The 18,032-nt window shown below is 43.9% G+C and overlaps 1 protein-coding gene across 1 annotated transcript in view; it reads left to right on the top strand.

Moving 5' to 3' along the window:
- The window catches only part of LOC6730487 (protein dachsous), a 65,793-nt gene that overhangs the window by 9,164 nt on the left and 38,597 nt on the right, over positions 1-18,032 (top strand). The window lies entirely within an intron of this gene.

Below are 18,032 nucleotides of genomic sequence, written 5' to 3'. Positions count from 1 at the left end.
GTTTTTCCGATCTTCCTATGGTGACCCACTTTCCGGTGGGTCATTAAAACGTTTGTCTCGCCAACTGCCTCGAATCCACACAACGAGCGTCGCTTATGGATTTTCCACGTACTTGTGCCCCAAAACTAATCTTATGCATCAATTACCCGCTCCCAGTCAGATCAGTCAGTCGGACATCAGACATCACATTGGACATCAGAAATCCGACATCAGGCCTCAAACATCGACTTCGACGTCCGTAGGGAATCGTGAGGGGGGGAGTTAGATAAAAGCGGTGCATGACACGAGATGCAGTTAGGTTAGAAAGGTATTTCGAAATAATGACGTGGTTGGTAATATAATGAAAAGTTTGTGACTTAAGTTAAAGAGGTATAAGCCATCAAGTATATCAATACAATAAGTTCGATTAAAACAAATCCGAAAATATTAAAAATTTATTTATAAAAAAGGGTATACACCAAATCGATGTCTAATCTGAAAGTACTGCTAGCTTCTTGTTAACATCTCTGAGCTCAAATTCCATGCAGTTCCCGTTCGTAAGCCCCTCCAGAAAAACACCACCCAACAAATCCCCTCCAACTATTGCTCCTCATCTGCACCCTGGGCAATGCGGGATCCGCACTCTTTTGTAGTTAATCCATTCATCATCGGGTAATTACATTTTTATAACATTTATCTCCGCTCAAAAACAAAATGGGCAGCCCAAAAAGTGGGGAAAAGGTTTGAAAAAGGCATCAGCAGAGAGACCAAGGCCCAAAACCGTTTTCCAGTGTCTAACGAAGGCATTTTGTTCGGTCTTTCCTCTTCGGCGGCGATCACCCATTCTTCTCTAAACACATAGGTAAACGTACATATATGCACAAGAGCGTCTCGAGACGTCGACAAGATTTTTGTTCAGACTATCAAATGTGACCTCTCTTGTCTCGCAGTAAACAACAAAAAAAAAAAACAAAACGACAACGAGGTGGAGGAAAAAAACACAGGACCGACTGACTGAAAATGTAGCCGCGATTCCAAACTTCTCAGCAATTTAACAACAACACGAATTTCAAATCAGCGTAGTGTTTACAAAAAAAGTTAAGTTAAGAATGCCATAGTCTTGTCTAGGAATTTAATAAACTACAAGCCCATCCTATATAAATTTTACGTTAGACTTCTTTCCGCACATATGTGAAAACTAGTAAAGTAGGTAATGTTGGTTACTGTTCACTTTGTAGTTCACAATGTTTGGTTGATGGGTATTATTGGCAGATCTTAAGGGCCCTCAAGTTAATGGGTAATATTATTTTAACTACCATGATCCCTTTTCGCCTTCGTTAGATGATTTCCGCAAATCAAATGGAATCAAATCTCATCAAAAGTACAACAACGTGAGGGAGACCAAATTAACGGACACCGAGACGAAGAAACGAAACAACAATAAGTTGGAATAACAACGCCAATTCTCGACAACGAAGAGATTTGATGAAATCTGACAAAAAGTCACGTTTCCTTAATTACAATGAAGGAAAAGTAGATTTAATGCTGGTGATACCCTGCTCCCCGCAAATTAACCACAAACGAACAAAACACAAAACGCATAATTGGCTCACGCAAAAATAAAATAACAGAAACCGAAACTGAAATGATGAGGTCTGAACTCGGCAATCTAAAGAATTGAGAAAGAGATGGATAACCATCCATACTAAGCGATCTTTTAGTATCTGGTGCGATTTGGGAGCTCAATAATCATAAAATGAGTCTGAAGTCTGAAGTCCGCAGTCAAGGCCCTAAAAACTAAATTCGAGCCCTCAATCCCCTGTTCTGGATCTTCTTGTTATTCGGGCACATATTGAAGCCAATATGCGGTCGTGAAGACAATAAAAGAACCAAAAACCCAACCCAAAACATAAAAAAAACGCGAAATCGGCATTTCTTATATAAAAAAAAAAAACGATATGAAACAAAAAGTGAAACAAGAAGCATTGGCCAAAGGACCAGCCATAAAGCTAACTTTTTGTATGGCTCGCAACTATAGCAAATTAAAAAAGACCCACAGAAGAGTCGTTGAAAGAATAAGATACGAATTTAAGTCAGAGAAGTTGCTTTTAACAAAAAAAAAAAATCTATATTATAAAAGCAAAAGCCAGAAATAGTTGCACAAAATCTCCGAATCTCAAAAGGCTTATTGAGAGCACTGTTTGGCATAACTGCCACTCGCTTTTAGTGAGAATCCGGAATACTTTGCCAGCTGCTAATCATTATTTTGGCCCAAAAGACTGCATTGGATTCTAAGATATTTAAGAGAAAATCTGTTGGAATCCTGTGTGTGTTAGCTTAAAACTCAACTATTCTGTTTATTACCTGTAAATTCCTTACAATATCTGGCTCCTCGTGCGTCTCTCCTTTTCTTCACCCTTAGCCAGGCTTCTCGGCCATTCCAAGCAACTGTTGTGCCTTTACTGCCGCTGTATCATTTTCTAGCCGAAGAAGCGGAAATGCTATTTAATTAGAGGCGATCAAATGCCGCCATTCCGGCTCCAACTCCGTCTCTAGCGCGTCTGACCAACTAATGGCTAACCAAATTACACTTTAATTTGGGCCACGAAACAAAAGACTTAGGCAACGAACTTGCGTTCAAGTGGGAGTGGCAATAGGGGATTACTCATCAGCCCATCCCGCTCGCTCCTTCGCGCTATCTAAGATTATTATGCGAGCGTAAAAATTAAAATCTCATTATGCAAATTACAAGAAAAAACTAAATAATACAAACTGGCCGCCTATCCCTCTCTCTACACTCAACTCCTCCGCCCAATTTGGAGTTTCCTTTCGGCAGTGAAAAGAAGTGGAAAAAGACAGCATAATTTGCTCGTCGTGTGGTTGTTGTCATCTTAGATTTGTTGTTGCCGTTGCAGTTACACACTAAATTACAGTCAATTACATTGGGGAGAAAGAGAGAAAAGGGAGAGTGAGGGAATGTGGGAACAGCACTCGCAGATTCCTAAGCTATTCTCCCAGCCCCATTCCCCGATCCCCATTTCTCCACCCGCCAACGGATTGGGTCTGTCAAGATGTTCGAAATAAGTTCGGAGTACAAGTTGCTCGAACATCGAAATTAGATGTTATTGCTGCGGCAGAGAGAAAAATATCTGCAAGCACTTCTATTACATTTTTTGGATTAACCAGAAGTGTACATATATGAGACATCTTAGCTGGCATATTTGTGCTTAGTACCATATTTCTATCAACACTCCATAACTATTTTAAGTGGCCAGGAAAATTGCATATTTTTTTTGCGTGTGCTTGGATGTTGTAATTTCGCATTGTTTGGCTAATCTACGTAAATCTCATTTTCGGGTGGCTCCCACAATTACAACGCAGGGCTGGCGGTGTTGGTTGGTGCAGGGGGGCCGTATGAAGAGGAAAAAGGAGGGTCGGGTAGCTAAAGGGAACACGATCTGCCCATTTGGCCAAGTTATGTGGTCGCTCCTCTAATGCACAACCACTCGCACAAACGCACACACACTGAACTGGTTTTCAGTTGGCGGAGGGTGCAAGTGGCATGTTCCCCCTGTGCGTCTCTGTCCCCCGCCCCTTTGGGAGCCCACCGCCCCCCTTTTTCCGCCTATCTTTGATTGCGTATGCGGCGCTCAGTGTGCACCAATTTTCTTTGTCTCTTGGCTCAATTCACTTTTTTCTAAGCAACGATGTGATGCCCTTTTATGTGGCTATATATCTGCACCTATCTCGGAGAGAATGAGAGTGGGCTTCTCTTTTCCTCCCTGAGAGCATTTCTTCTCTCTCTCTCCCTCTCTTTCTCTGCGTTTACGCGACTTGTTTTGCACAATTTTAATTTTATAAACACCTTTAACGCATTTTTGAGCGCTCACATTCCATAAATGCCAGCCCAGAGAGACCGAGAGAGGAAACCGGTGAGAACTGGAGAAACTCACCACAAGTTCGCCGCACGGCGAATGTATCTGAAGTCGCTGCCATTCAGAAATTCAGCGGATTGAAGCGAAATACATAGTTTTGTCCAAGATCTCTCTTTCTCTCTCTCCCTCTTTATCTCTGGGCCAAGACAAAATGGTTGGAAAATCATGGCGTAGCCGGTTTTTTTTATAAATTACGATTTCAGTTTTTTCGTCTTGGTGTGTCTCCATAGTATAATCGAGCCACATGGCCAAGAACCCACTCTCCGTCTCCTTCTCGCTCTGACTTAATATTTTAATTAAGTTGCGAGGGGAGACCGCGATAAGAGCCTTGAATGGCCGTTTGCCGCCACACGACAACATAATTTTTGACACAATTTCGCGGGCCAAGTTAAGCATCGGGAGATAATCGCCTCTCCTGGCCCATAACAAACACCACAAGGAAGCCACTGAGCAGCCGAGCAACCGATGAGCCATTGAGCCGGGCCAAGAACACGGCGAAAATAGCCCAGAGCTCTGATCACTATCAAAACATCAATAAACCTTAACTGATAGGCTCAAATGAAGGAGCCAAGGGGTGCGGCAGGGGTGAGGAAATGGATATAAAGGCGTTCCGCAGAGAAAGAGCTTTCATTTTGCATATTTGAGCTAAGGGGAGAAGGACTAAGAGATTTCACGTCGACGCATCAAATGTGCATCAATTTGCGGGCCAAACGCGACAACAGGCAGCCAGACACGCGTGCAATACTGTGGATGCAGCACTGAAACAAGTATATAATATGGTTTTTAACAAGGCTAATATTTCATACACATTTATGTAATATTTTTTTATACTTTGTAAATCTTTAGAATGTATTATTATATTACGATTTTGCCAACTCTTTATCGTTCAACCAACAATATCTTGCTTTGGACCCCCGATTTCTGTCAGTGAGTCGTTGCTCCTGTGGCTGACTTTGTGGCCATATTTAGTAAATACCGCTTCTGTGGCTGCTTTTAAACGTGCAATTAAAGCGCGCACACACACAGTCGCGCGAAAGAGAAAGAGAGAGCTGCGGAGCGAAAGGGGGCGTGTGGAGCACTGAGATGGAGATGCTGGGATCTGAAATGCTCAACGCGCGCGCACACATCACAACAACCCGAGGGCATTGGCTACTGCATTTGCATAGCCGCCAAGAACTCAAAGCTTTGAGCCGAGTCTTCCGCGGGAGGAGCGGAGAAAGGAGTGCAGAACGGAGACTGGAGAAGTGGAGGAAAGACTGCTCCTCCAAGTCACGGAGACAGCCGGGAATAAAGGAGATGCGCGATTTGCGGGCCCAGTTCCAAAGTGAATAATTTCCAGCAGCCTATTTTAGCGAATAAATATTACTGGGTATATAAAAATAGGTTTCCTATGAGCATACTGGATCTTACCTTCATAAACAAATCAACTTGTTTAAATAAATACCCAAAGAAGGTGCGACTTTAATTGTTTTAGTCACAGTGACTACAACTACTACTACTCTTATTTTATCAGCCAGCAGTGCAACATTATTTTAAAGTTTATAATATATGAAAACTAGAAAAACAACTTAAGAGGTTTAAAGTCAATGCTCGAATACTTATTCTCACATCATAGATCTGTTCCTCCAAAACATCTTCTTTGAATTTATCGAATGTATGTGCTAGTCCGGTGTTTCAACAATTAGCTCGTCTCGCTGTCCATTAAGCCAGACTTGTCGGCCAAAATCAATACGCCGCCAGATGAGGTTCACTAGCACTTTATGGACAGACTAAGAAAACTGAAAGTGTGTTGATTGATGGGCCAAAGTGGTAGTCAAAGTCAAAGCGGCTAAGATGAGCTGCCAAACTCTGAGGTCAGACTTTGTGACTGTCTGCGGTCTCCGGTTCTTCTGCTTTGCTCATCTGCATGCGAATGGCAATCAATGCAATCGCTCCGCCCCCTCCAAAAGCCAAGACTCTTAACAACTTCTGGGGAAAAAACGTGCGATTCTAAATGAGCATATCAACAGCTTACAAGGCCCAAGAACCCAACTGTCCAAACCCAAGCCCAAACCCAGCCAAAGCAAAAGCCAGCTCTGCAGAGCTGGAAAGTCCCGGCCAGAGATGCTCTGTTGATAGCTTTTGCATATCGTCGTTGCCTGTAAAAGTATTTACCAGAGCCACACAAAAAACCAAAAGAAAAAAGACAAACAAAAATCAGCAAAGAAAAATCAACAGCCAAAGGCTGGCAGCTTATTTGGCCCTAATGTATCCAAGTCCTGCGACGAGAGCCGCAACAAGCGGGTTCACAATTTTAATTAGTTAATTATTTTTACTTTTAAGCAAACAAGATTTCAGAGACAAATAAAAAAGGGGAGCTCGGCGCGAGCCGGAGACACAGAGCGAAGCTTTTTCCAATCCCAAATCCCGACCCAGCTTGAACCCAAAAACCCAGCTGGGGATTTGCCTTTTCGTCCCGTTTCTCCTTTTCCACCTTTTTCGCCGAGGTTTGGAATGGCCGGCAATCTGCATACGTGCATCTCGACCAGTCTTCGGGCTCCCTTCTGTCATTCTCCGTAGCCTGGAGGCTGTAGCCTGCAGCCTGCAGCCTGCATTCTCCTATCTGCTGTCTACTGTCTTCTGTCTTCCGTCTTTTGTCTCCCGTCTCATTTGTCGTCACCGGCGGAGAGCTGTGCTTCCAACTTTACAGATTTCCGAATCTGTTTTTCACTCCATCCTGTGCACTTCAATAAGAATTCATTAAAATGTGGTCAAGAAAATTTCGCATGAACTTGTATTCGGTTTCGTGCTATAGCAAAATGTTATAATGTTTTGAGTGCAATTGAAATATATTCTCAATACATTCTGTTCGAAACAACTCATCCCATAACTATTTTGTCAAGTGCACACTTCCAGAAAAAAACCAAGAAGACTTGACCAGCTTTCGGACGAAAAAGAATTCCTCGTGTGGGTTGCCTAACATTCATAACATCGAATCTGGCCCATTGTTACTGAAAGCTGGCGATGATGATGATTATGGCCAAACGGATTTGCATATTTTTGTGTGTAGAACACGGCCCATACAAAGCCGAGTATTTTATAAATCCCCACAAGAGTTTTTGGCTTGCAAATTAAATTGTCAATCATTTTTATAACTCGGCCCAATCGACGTGTGCGTAAAGGGAAGTTAATGCCAACATGATATGTGAAAAGCGGACTGTGAGCAACAACAAGCGCCGGCAAAAGACGAAATATAAACGATAATTTTTCGTTGAATTTTTAAACAGTCATTGGCTTGTCTGTCTTTTGTGTCTATCGCCGCTGTTGTTGGCACTTTGTGTTGTCGGTGGTGGCCAAAGATCTAAAGATCTATCAAGATATCTATGTTTGGGCCAGAGCCACACATAAATAATGAATTATGCCCGATTATTAGGCGACTTATGCAAAGACCAAAAACGACAACAAAAAACGCAGCGACTGCTAAAAAATTACGGCGATTAGGTGATTTAGGCGCTCATGGGAAGTGTTTATCTCGGCTGGCTACTGGGGATATGTGCGCTGATCGAACATAAATCATCTCCATACCCAGGTATTGTCAGCCCCTTTCAAGTGTATTTTTTAAATCCGACTTGAATGTGTGGCATCAACGAATGAGGCAGAAATCATAATCAACTGGGGTATTTCATCGCATGAGCTCATTTCTCAGAGTGCCGCCGCCTCAATAAAGCCTGCAACATTGTAGCATGTTGATGGGCTGCCACGACAACCCGAGGGCCGGCGAAGAATAAAGGGGAGGGCAGCGGGAATATCCGCACAGTTATTGATTAAGAGCCATAACAAAGGCAGGGGGCCAGAAATTACTGATTGAAAGCGGACAGAACGTGTCGACAGCAAAGGACCGAAAAAACCGAGCCAGGAATATCTGTGCAGCCCGAAAATTCGTGTAATTGCAGTTGCGATTTGCAAGGAAACCAAAGGGAGATTGCAGAAAAAGTGGGCACGGGACTCGGGCCAAAACTCCACCCAGCCCCACCCTCTTCACTGCTGCGAATGTAAATGCCCTTGAGGAAAGTCAGAGTCCAACGGAACTTCCCCTAGGGGCAGTGAGCTAAATAACGTGTGAGCTACACTGCGGAAAATAGAATAAATTTAATTCAAAATGCACACGTCATAAACCAAATAACTCATATAATCGTTTGCATTTTTTCTCACTGCAATATCAGAACCACACCCTTTACAACCCACTAGGCAAAAACGAAGGGCTCAGACTTCACAACTCATGGCTTCTCCAACTTTGACCCACTTCGTTTCTGGGTCCTTTGGTTTGCCCCGAAGTTCCATAAATTACCACATCGACTTCCTGCCACTGGCGGGCAATTCATAAATTAAAGCAAGTTAATATTTCAGTGTCCGGAGTGCAACACCTCCGTAGCCTCGGATATTAAAATGCTTAATTGAATTTGTTAAGGCCAGCGAATGGCCCCCGATAAGGATAACTCTGTGCTGGGGAATCGGACGCCTCCTCATCTCGATTTTGGAGGCCATCCCCCTGCCTTTTCGGGCTCACCATAAACAAACGCACAACTTTTATTGCTGCTGATTGTTAATTTGTGAAGCGATAACGCGTTCGTGGATAGCGACCCCAATTCCTCAGTCTCCCTCCGCCACGATAATCTGCCCCATACACTTTTCTCCCAGTGCGAATTTGTGACACCCTTGAAGGTAACTCCTCTAGATATTCTTTCTTTGCGGTACTGCGCGTCGCATCGATAAACTCATCCTTTTCTGGCACGGATCCTCCTCCTTCTCCACCTCTCCGAATCTCTTCCATGTGTCGTTTCCTGCCCCGCCAGAAATGACATGACAAATGTCTTTGACCAGGGCCCAGAGAACTGCAGAACTGGAGAATCGGAGAACCCGGAGACCGCATCGAACTCTCGGATCCCCGCGGGCAAGAGCCCCCTCACGTCCAGCCCGCGCCTTTTGTTGTTCAATTCAATTTATTGTCGAAAGTTCGTAGTTGAAAGAACATTTTAATTTGGCCAGCCGAGGCAAAAGAGAGAATTCCCCAGAGTCGAAGAAAAGGTTGCAGCCCGGGATCTCTGAGCCTGTTTTCATATAGTTTATGTGGCATGAAGTTGCAAAAGTCTCGTGTCGAGCGTTAAATTCTTTTCGACTTGGCAAATTGAACGCGCAGTCGTACACCAGGAGAAATTTCCATAAGGTCTTAGGCTGGTACTGTCTTGTAAACAGCACATTTATATTTTTCCGAGATATATGCACGGCTTTTCTCTCTCTGCATCTCTGTTTTGATCCACGCTGTGGATGAATTCGAAAAGTAACTGTTGTGCACAAAGTTCGGGGTGTCGAAGCGTCCGGAGTTCTCTTATTTAAACTCTTATTTATGCACATTTGCTGGAGCTTTCGTCTCCGCATTGGATTCCCCTTTACGGCTGCAATTCCTTTTTTGTGGCTTCATTTCGGCAGACAAATTTATTTGCTGTGGTTGCTGCCATACTGGCCACACTGGCCATACTGGCCATACTGGCCGGGTTACTGTGGTTACTGTTTATTAGTGGATTTATGACGTTTGCCCCCAGTGGGGCTCTCGTTAGTCGAATTGTGATCACTCTGCGCTGGACAGCGCCGTCAATTGCCATCAATCAATCAAGTGGGCCGCTCTAACTGTATCTTTTGGGCGTCTTGGGCGAGCGGTGGAGGAGGGGCGGGGCGGGGCATGCGGATGCCCAGATTTGAATGCTGAACAAAACTGCGCCTGCTTACCGGATCATAAATTTCTGTGCATTCGTCTCATTAACCAGCAAAAAGGGAACGAAAATCTCAAATTACCTCTGGCGAGTTGTTCTCTCTTCTCCCTCGGCTGCTCTTTCCGATTCTTTCTTCTGGAGAGCAGAAGAAAGCCAGGACGGGCAGAAGAGAGGCACGGCGGTTGATGGACAGGAAAGTGTATCGTTGTTGGCATGTTTGAAATTTTATACACTTGGGATTGGCGGATTAAGAGATTTTCTTCCTTTAAAGAGCTGCCAACAAAAGGCCCCACTTTCATTTCACTTCCATACAACAATAAAATAATACAGAACACAACCGGGGAGAAGGAGGAGAAGGAGGAGGTGGTGTGGCATGGGATCCCAAATTAAACTTAACAAGACAGAGTGTTAATGAATTATTTGGAGGACACGCTGCAATGTCACAGAACCAAGCCGCAGACATAAAAAGGCACCAGCAACCGGACAAACGAATTTCATTAAAAACTTGCCACAAACATTGTCGACAATTAAAAAGCTTCGCTCTGAAAGCCGCTGCGTACAATACTGGTACAAAATAACGAAAAAAACTCAATACAATCGATGTCGCTGGGGATGAGCTCTGGTTGGGGAATGGGGAATCGCAATCAGAGGAGTCAAGGTGGTGCTCCTGATGATACAACCGCAGAACCACCGATCTTAAGTGGCTGGCTCGGCTTTCCGGCTATTTTTAGGACATTGCAACGAGGTCTGAAACCGAAAGTGGAAACTCTCTGGAGCATTCGGCCGCAAGTATTGTTGCTTTTCGATTTTTTCTTGTTGTTTGAACTTTTTTGTGGACTGTTCCCTGAGCGGCTTACCTCAAAAACCAAACTGCTGAAGGTTAAACAGCCGCTCGGATAGAGAAAACAATGCAACCGCAATTCCTAAAATACGTACTCTAATTAAGTAGAGTTCATACATAAGATTAACAAAAACTGAAGACATCATTAAGCCATTATTCATACACACTATTTTTTCCAGTGCGTCACCGCAAATCAAGCGAATTAGCAAACATTTCATTCTCAAATGCATTCGAGTTCGTTGTCCGGGCAAGTCCTTCGTTTTGCTTTGAGTAACGAGTTGCCTGACACGCCGTTTTATTTGCGGAGCTCTCGTCTAGCCAACGAGCTTGAAATTGAGCTCCCTAAAGAGCACAAATATTGAATCAACTCTAGCCTCAAGCGGGTGGCCATTCTAGGGACTCAAATCTTGGCTAATTTACTTACCAAACCCCAATGTCGCCATTCCGTAGGTGATTAAAGGCACCTCAAGAGTTCAGCCAATATGGAAAACGGAAATATAGTTTCCAAGCCACAGCTGTTTTTGGCTGATACAGACGCAGAAAGCAAAATTAAATAAAATAAAGCAAATTAAATATGTAAATTAAGCCTGAGACTAATCCCCACTGGAGGCGATTGCAAATCAGGCGCAGAAGAACAGCAAATCATAGTTGTTGACATTTGTTAAAGTTCATTAAACGCGATTCGCGAAGAGAATACCAAATAGTTGGATCTCGATGTGTGAAAGAGACGGACAGAAATGCGTAGAGAAGGACGGCCGTAGAATGGGTGGAGTAATCACAAACGAGGCCCACCAGCGGCGCTTCATTGCGAATCGCGGACTTTAGCTTCTTTCTCTAAAAAGCAGCAGACACGCAGAAATTGCCCACATTTTTGCCAGTTGACAACTTAATAAATTTTGAAGAGAGAGAGAGAGGGAGAGAGAGGGAGAGGGAGAGAGGCGATGGGGAGACAGAAAAGCAGAGCAGAAGAGATCGCTCGAGTTGGTTATTAAACTCGCATATTTCTAATAATTTGCTCTGTCCGTTGGTCCGAGCTTTTTCTGCTGCTGTTGCCATCGTTTTCTTGCTGACATTTCCTCTATTTATCAGAAACGCATAAATTTCTAAAATATTTCTTCTTCTTCGGCGGCAACCACGACAACGAACAAGCGCGAGCAACAACACGATGCAGCCGAAGATGGCCAAGAAGAAGCATAAGATGGCCAAGAAGAAGCATAAGATGGCCAAGAAAATTCTGCAGCACACGTGCACAGTGGGCAGGATCGAGAGTGAGAGGGCAGACGGTGGGACAGGTACAGAGCAGAGCAGAAAGTGGTGGATGGGGATGCACTGCAAGAAAGCAGTGAGAAAGGTTAAGAATAAAGCCCAGAATTCGGGGCACAAAAAGGTTTTAGATCTCTTGATCAGCTTCAGCTCAACTCACAGATATTAAAAGCTTTACTCAATATCAATATTATGGGTCTAAATTCAACATTCTCTCTCAAAATTCTCTCAGTGTGCTGCAAGAATGTGTCCATAATTTCTTTATTGCTAAATAAAGTAATAGAACATTGCAAATTAACTTCTCGCGTCTCTTAATTTAATGAAAATTGCAGTTACTTTGCCACTGTTTTAGAGAAAAGCCACTTCCTGTCATTAGTTTTTTCTTTGCCATTTGTTTGCTTTTCGCTCAGTGCCCTTGCAGTTCTTGGATCTAGCATTTCATTTCAACACCAAACGTAAATTTGTACTTCCTCTAAGGAGTCAGCATGATGTTGTTACTGTTACCCTCCCCGGACTTGCCGCCTTTCGGCTCACCACGCTGAAAGGAGATTTATGTTCATTATAGATTATTTCTGTCTGATGATGTTAATTTTGTTGCATTTCTCGCATTTGCTTGCAGCTCTGCCCTCCCCCTCCTCATCCCTCCTTTAGCTGTTCTTCGGTGCGGTTCGCATGTGTTGCTTACCGTTGCCTACCAGCCAAAGGAAATACCTGCCCAGGTGGGGCCGAAAAAGAGAAAGGGGGGCCGAGCTGGGAAGAGGTGAGTTCAGCTGGCGCTGCTCATAAATGTTGTACATTGTGGTGCCTGGTGCATGGTGTTGGTGTAGTTGTTGTTGTTGCTGTTGATGGCGTTGCATGGTCAGCGTTTGATTTGTTGCGCGCACGCCTTGGCAACATTGTTGCCACAGAAGAGCAGGAGAGAGTAACATCATCAGAACGAATGTCGAATGTTGCCCGAGATCAAACGCAGAGCATTGGGGCATGTGGCATTTCCGTGATTACGGACACACTATGATCGGTATCAAGCGGGGTGTAAGTGTCGCCATAAAATCACCTAGATCTCGGGAATAGTTTGGTAGTCACATGTGTCTTCTGACCAATCCTGTATTCCTATATATACTGCAGACATACAAAATTGTATTATTACCTAGTCAAATGTGATCTGATTTATGCCGTCTTTTATTTCAGGTAAGTCCACACGCTGTGCGATGAATCCATACGAATTGCTTAACTAGGCGTAAGTATTGGGTGACTGTAATTCTCTGTATTCATCCTCCCCTTTGTTTTGGACTCAGCTTGTTGCCTTTGTAGCTTGTTTTGTTGGTTACTTGTTGTTCTGTGGCTGCCTGTCGCCTGTCAAGACGTTTGTCAACACACAAAGCAACATGTCAAACAAATGATGTGAGCTAACGATGCCGACACGAAACACAAGAACATCAGAGCTTCAATGAGAAGCAACAGCCGCCACAGAAACAAAATCAGATCGGACCACGCCCCTTGCAGCGAACTCCCTCGGAGAAGCAGCCATATTAGTGCCATGTTCACTCGCTGTTGCACGTCACTCAAAAGTGGTGCGGCTGGGGTCACCTCACCACCTTACCACCTTTATGCCCATTTAGGATGCATCTATAAGCTAATCCGCTTGCAGTGCCCATCTGTGCCTTTATGAGGTGGCACCAAGTCGCGGGGGATTAAAACATTTTCGGACTCAATCGAGAGCAGCAACAGGCCGAGGAGCTTTAGTTTGGAGCAAGAACCTTATAGATTAGTCTACAGAGAAAAAACAGAGATAGATTACGTGTAATGTAAAACTCAACCCTCTACGTAGTTTATGATTTACTCAAAAATGTTTTCATATTCCCCCAAAATGTTTCCGGTGCATCATATCTGGTCCCCGGCTCATGCACAGCTGGTTGCACAGCTCACTTCTTGGCCAACTAGTCAACCTCTCGGAACGCATCTGTGCGTGAGCTTTTATGTGCATCTTAAATTCTACTAATGAAAACGATCGAGGAGCGGGTGAAACGGGGGCTTGGGGAGATCCACCCGATACAGGAAGGTGGAATTCGAGTCGGAGAGGGGGAGATAGAGGTGGTGCCCTAATGGCGAGTTCCCGCTTTATGGCCGCGTTGACATTTTTATTAATGCTGGCCTTAATAACAGCCACCAGAGATCCCCCTGGAAACCCACGCCCCTCCCGCGTAGATTTATGATGGCCATAACAATGAATTAAATGTGACATCGATTGCTATCGATAGAGTTGTGGCCCGCGTTCTTTATCGCCCGCCTCAATCGATGCATATGAAAATCGAACTGGACAGCATATGCACATACGTATGGGCATACGTATCTGTGGGATCAGGATGGCGATACCGTTCTCCCGCTGCGAGGTTATGCAATCGTCTGCCTCGTATTTCAAATCGCCTGACAGCCACATTTCATCTCCACTTGAGGGAACTCCTTCCCCACTCTCGCGTCTCCTCTTTGCACTATATAATTAGCTTCATCAACGCAATAATCATGCTGTAAACAAATGCTGGGGATCGCAGGGCATTAAAACTTAAATTACCCCCAGAATGGGGAGCCAAAAAGAAAAGGGTCTTGAAGAACGAGCCAAGTGAAGGCTTCGATATAATTATTATTTTATCCCCACAATGTAGAGAAATTCTACCTCTTATAATGAGGGGCTATTGTGCCGGCCATCCGATTCCGATTGTGTGGGTACAAATGTCTGGCCAAAAAATACAATCAAATTATGATGCGAATCGAGACAATTTCAGCTCGTAATTAGAGCCAGGGGAATTTCAGTCGCCGTCTGCGATTGTGTCCATCAATTGGAACTTCAGTGCGACTCGGAGGTAGAATCTCGGTTTCACTTGCCTGGTCCCAGACAGCATCGGGTTTCTCGCTGGGTTTCGGAAATAACGCCAGACGACTGCGGCGAACTTAAAGATAACCTAACCTAGAGCTACGAAACCAAAAGTGCTCGGATCGCAGAGCTCACCGCGAAACTCACATTGTGAGCTTGCATGTAAAGCAAAACGAGACAAGTGGCTGCAGAGAAGCCCCCTGCCCACTACCTACTCCATCTACCTGGGTTTCCATTGGTTTGTGCCCTTAGAAGGGAATAGACGAATTGATTTTGCGCTCGGCTGCAGAAGATCAAAGCGGCCTGTGAGCATTCTCTACTTCGGATTGGGTGTCGACAGATTCAGATTCAGATAAAAGACATTCTGCGGTTAGCTGAACACTCATAGATTAATCGAGGCAGAGAGCTTTTCATGTTTTAGAAACATATTTTTGTTCATCACAGCAACATTCCGATGCAATGATTCACAGGTTTTTCGTCTTTAATTATTAAAAGGAGAATCCCTGAACAACAACATTAGTACAGCATTTCCTGATACTTTTTTTAATGTTCTTTAAGATAGTAATAATATTTAAGTTTTCCATCAACTGATTTATGATTAACTGATTTATTTTTCGGCTGTCCATTTTGGGGCTCCACCAGGCGGCCCAAAGGAACGCCGCTTTTGAAATTAAGGTTACGTCCAGTTCGTGGCGCGTTAACTACTTTGTAGCATCTGCATCTTTAGGATCTGACCACCTGACAAACTGACAATGTTTGCCCGTTCACAGCATGCCACTTGGTCCAAGGTCCCGCTCTTCCTCGGATTCCTCGGAGCTCCTTTGCTTTTTTCTCCCAAAGTTTACGACTTACGAGTCGGCGGTAGCGCATACAATTAGAGTTTTAATTATCGTCTTTGGCTCTTTATTTCTTTTGTTGGCCGCTTCGGCGGTCCCGATTCCCCCGGCTCTCCATCTTCTTTGCGGCCGCTGTCCGTTTTTTGTCGTCAGCGGTAAAAAACTAATAATTTGCAGTAAAAAGATAACAACATTGCCGATGGAAATGCATTTCCCCCAGCCCCTGGCTTTTTCCCCGGGAGCCACACAAGTTGCTCAAAGCGTCCCATAACTTTCGGGGCGGTGTCCCCCTATTCACCCAGTAGATTCGCCGACTGCTAAGAACAGAACAAAAAGTCGGCAAATAATTTACAAAATTTTATGAGCCGGTCGAAGAAAGGGGAGGGGTTTGCGGGGAGTGCACAGGATGCTGTTTAGTTAAACAGTTGTGTTGTACAGCCTGAGATCTGTAAGATGCGCGGCAAATGAGGAATTTAACTTTGGGCGGGTTCATCAATCCCTTCGATTCGAGCTACAACATTTGATACATGTGTGTGGAAATGTTTCGCATTCACAAACCATCGCTTATCTTCGTTACATTTCAAAATGATAACACTTGCGGATCATTTATTTATCATTTGATTTTGCTGAGTATTTCATAGTTGGTTTAGATACCCTGTATGTAACTTGAAATAAAAAAGCTCTTTCTTATCTCGTTTCTTATTATTTTTAACGATTTCTTCTGGGAGCTGATGGATTTTAAGATGCCCCAGTCACAATTACTAGCTAGTTACTATCTGATCGAACGCAAACGAGGCATGAATTAATCGCCTGTGCCTAATCAATTATCTTTACCATCTTTAATTAATTCTATATTATTCGCCCTGCCTCAGTTTTCGACAGCAGCTGCTACTTGTGCACTTCTCCTACCAAGGTGCACTTCTACTTCCAGTTCGACGACGCTGATCATCTGCTGCACCTCCTCGGCTCTTGCAAATTGCACTCCACCCCCCGCCATTCATAAATCGTGCGGCATATAACTCAGCCCAATCGGAAATTGCTTTTCGCTTATCGATTTACGCGCCTAATCTACGAATATAAGACACAAGACAATTTTCAATTTCGCACTACATTTACTCGGCTCAGCACTCCACTCATGACCAACATAACGCCAGAATGAATGTTTTACTGAAATTTTGGGTCATCTTCCTCCAAAATACATTTCGATGATAAAAAACACGAGGCTGAAACAAACGGCAAGTCGTACGCATCTAACGTATTATCATCTATCTCCACCTGATTTGCATAATCTGCTATTAATTGCGCTGATATAAAGCTCTGTAAGGCAAAGAAAGAGAGAGAGAGTGTGTGTGAGAGAGAGAGAGAGAGAGAGGGCTAGAGACAGAAGCAGGAGGCACAATTTATTGGACCCAAACGCCAACAAAAACATTTGGACAGCCGGGCTCGAGGGCAATGGAATGGATTCCCCAACTCATCTCCACTTTTGTCCCCTTTCGGGTCTGCCATCTATTGATTAATAAAACAAAATCGAAATCTAAATTACGGCTCAGAGATTCGAGAAGCGGTATGCAAATGAGCAAATGAGTGTTCCCAGTTCCATTCCACAATTTATTCATCTCCGAAGAAAGTGAGTGAGTGAGTGTCTGGGGGCTAAAACTCTTTGACTCGTAGATAATTAGAGAAATTTATATTTCAACGAGTAGAAACTGGTAATATTCCAGATTCTTAATATTCAGATAAACTTTGGGCTACTTGTCCTTCGTGCATATCCGTTTTGATTGTGAGATCTGTTCAAGAAAATCCATTGGACAGCCCCCACCATAAATTGCATCCAATCTTCCGCAATCGGAACACCCACTAAATACCTAGAATGGGGGGCCTAACAGGATGGAGTGGAAAACAGCAGGTTGTCCCGCCGAATCGAGCAAATGCTTTAATTAAAAATGTGTTCGCCTATTTCGTTGTCCAATCCACAAAATCCGTTAGCCACGATCCACTCATATGGGGGGCAAAAAAAGGGGGAACGGACAAGCGCCAGTCGAAAATCTGTCATAAATTTATTATTTTCAATTAATTATTAAAAGTGGCCGGGGCTCTTGCTGTCTCGCTGTCCTGCTGTCGATCGGTAGAATTTTATCCACCACTTTTTGGGACGCCCCAAAAACTGCTAAATAAATTCTCCCCATCGCGATGGGAGGGACGTAGGCCAAGTCAAATGCTTATTAAAGACCCCGATAGGCCAGGCCAAATGCCAAAGTGCTCATTAGTTTGTGTTCGGATGGTAGAAATAAAACCAATCCGAACCATAGCGAACTGTGCGTAATTTATTGCTCGCCTCGAACTCGAATTTGGAAATTAGCCAAGAGGCAAGTTCCACTTTTTAAGCCGACCGACCAAAGTGTCGTTGGAAATTTGAGCTATCGGCATTTAAATTTTCGGACGGAAAAATGGCATGGCAATTTAGCAACGCATCGGTATTTCTGCTATTGATTGAGTTTTTCACAGTTTTTCCAATGAATGAGTGGCTTTTGGCCTGGGAGCCCGAATGAATGAATCGGAAAA

Source organism: Drosophila simulans, chromosome 2L (genome assembly GCF_016746395.2).
Source record: "Drosophila simulans strain w501 chromosome 2L, Prin_Dsim_3.1, whole genome shotgun sequence".
Taxonomy (NCBI): Eukaryota; Metazoa; Arthropoda; class Insecta; order Diptera; family Drosophilidae; genus Drosophila; species Drosophila simulans.
The sequence above is the reverse complement of the archived record's forward strand: the minus strand, read 5'-3'. Positions and strand labels throughout refer to the sequence as shown.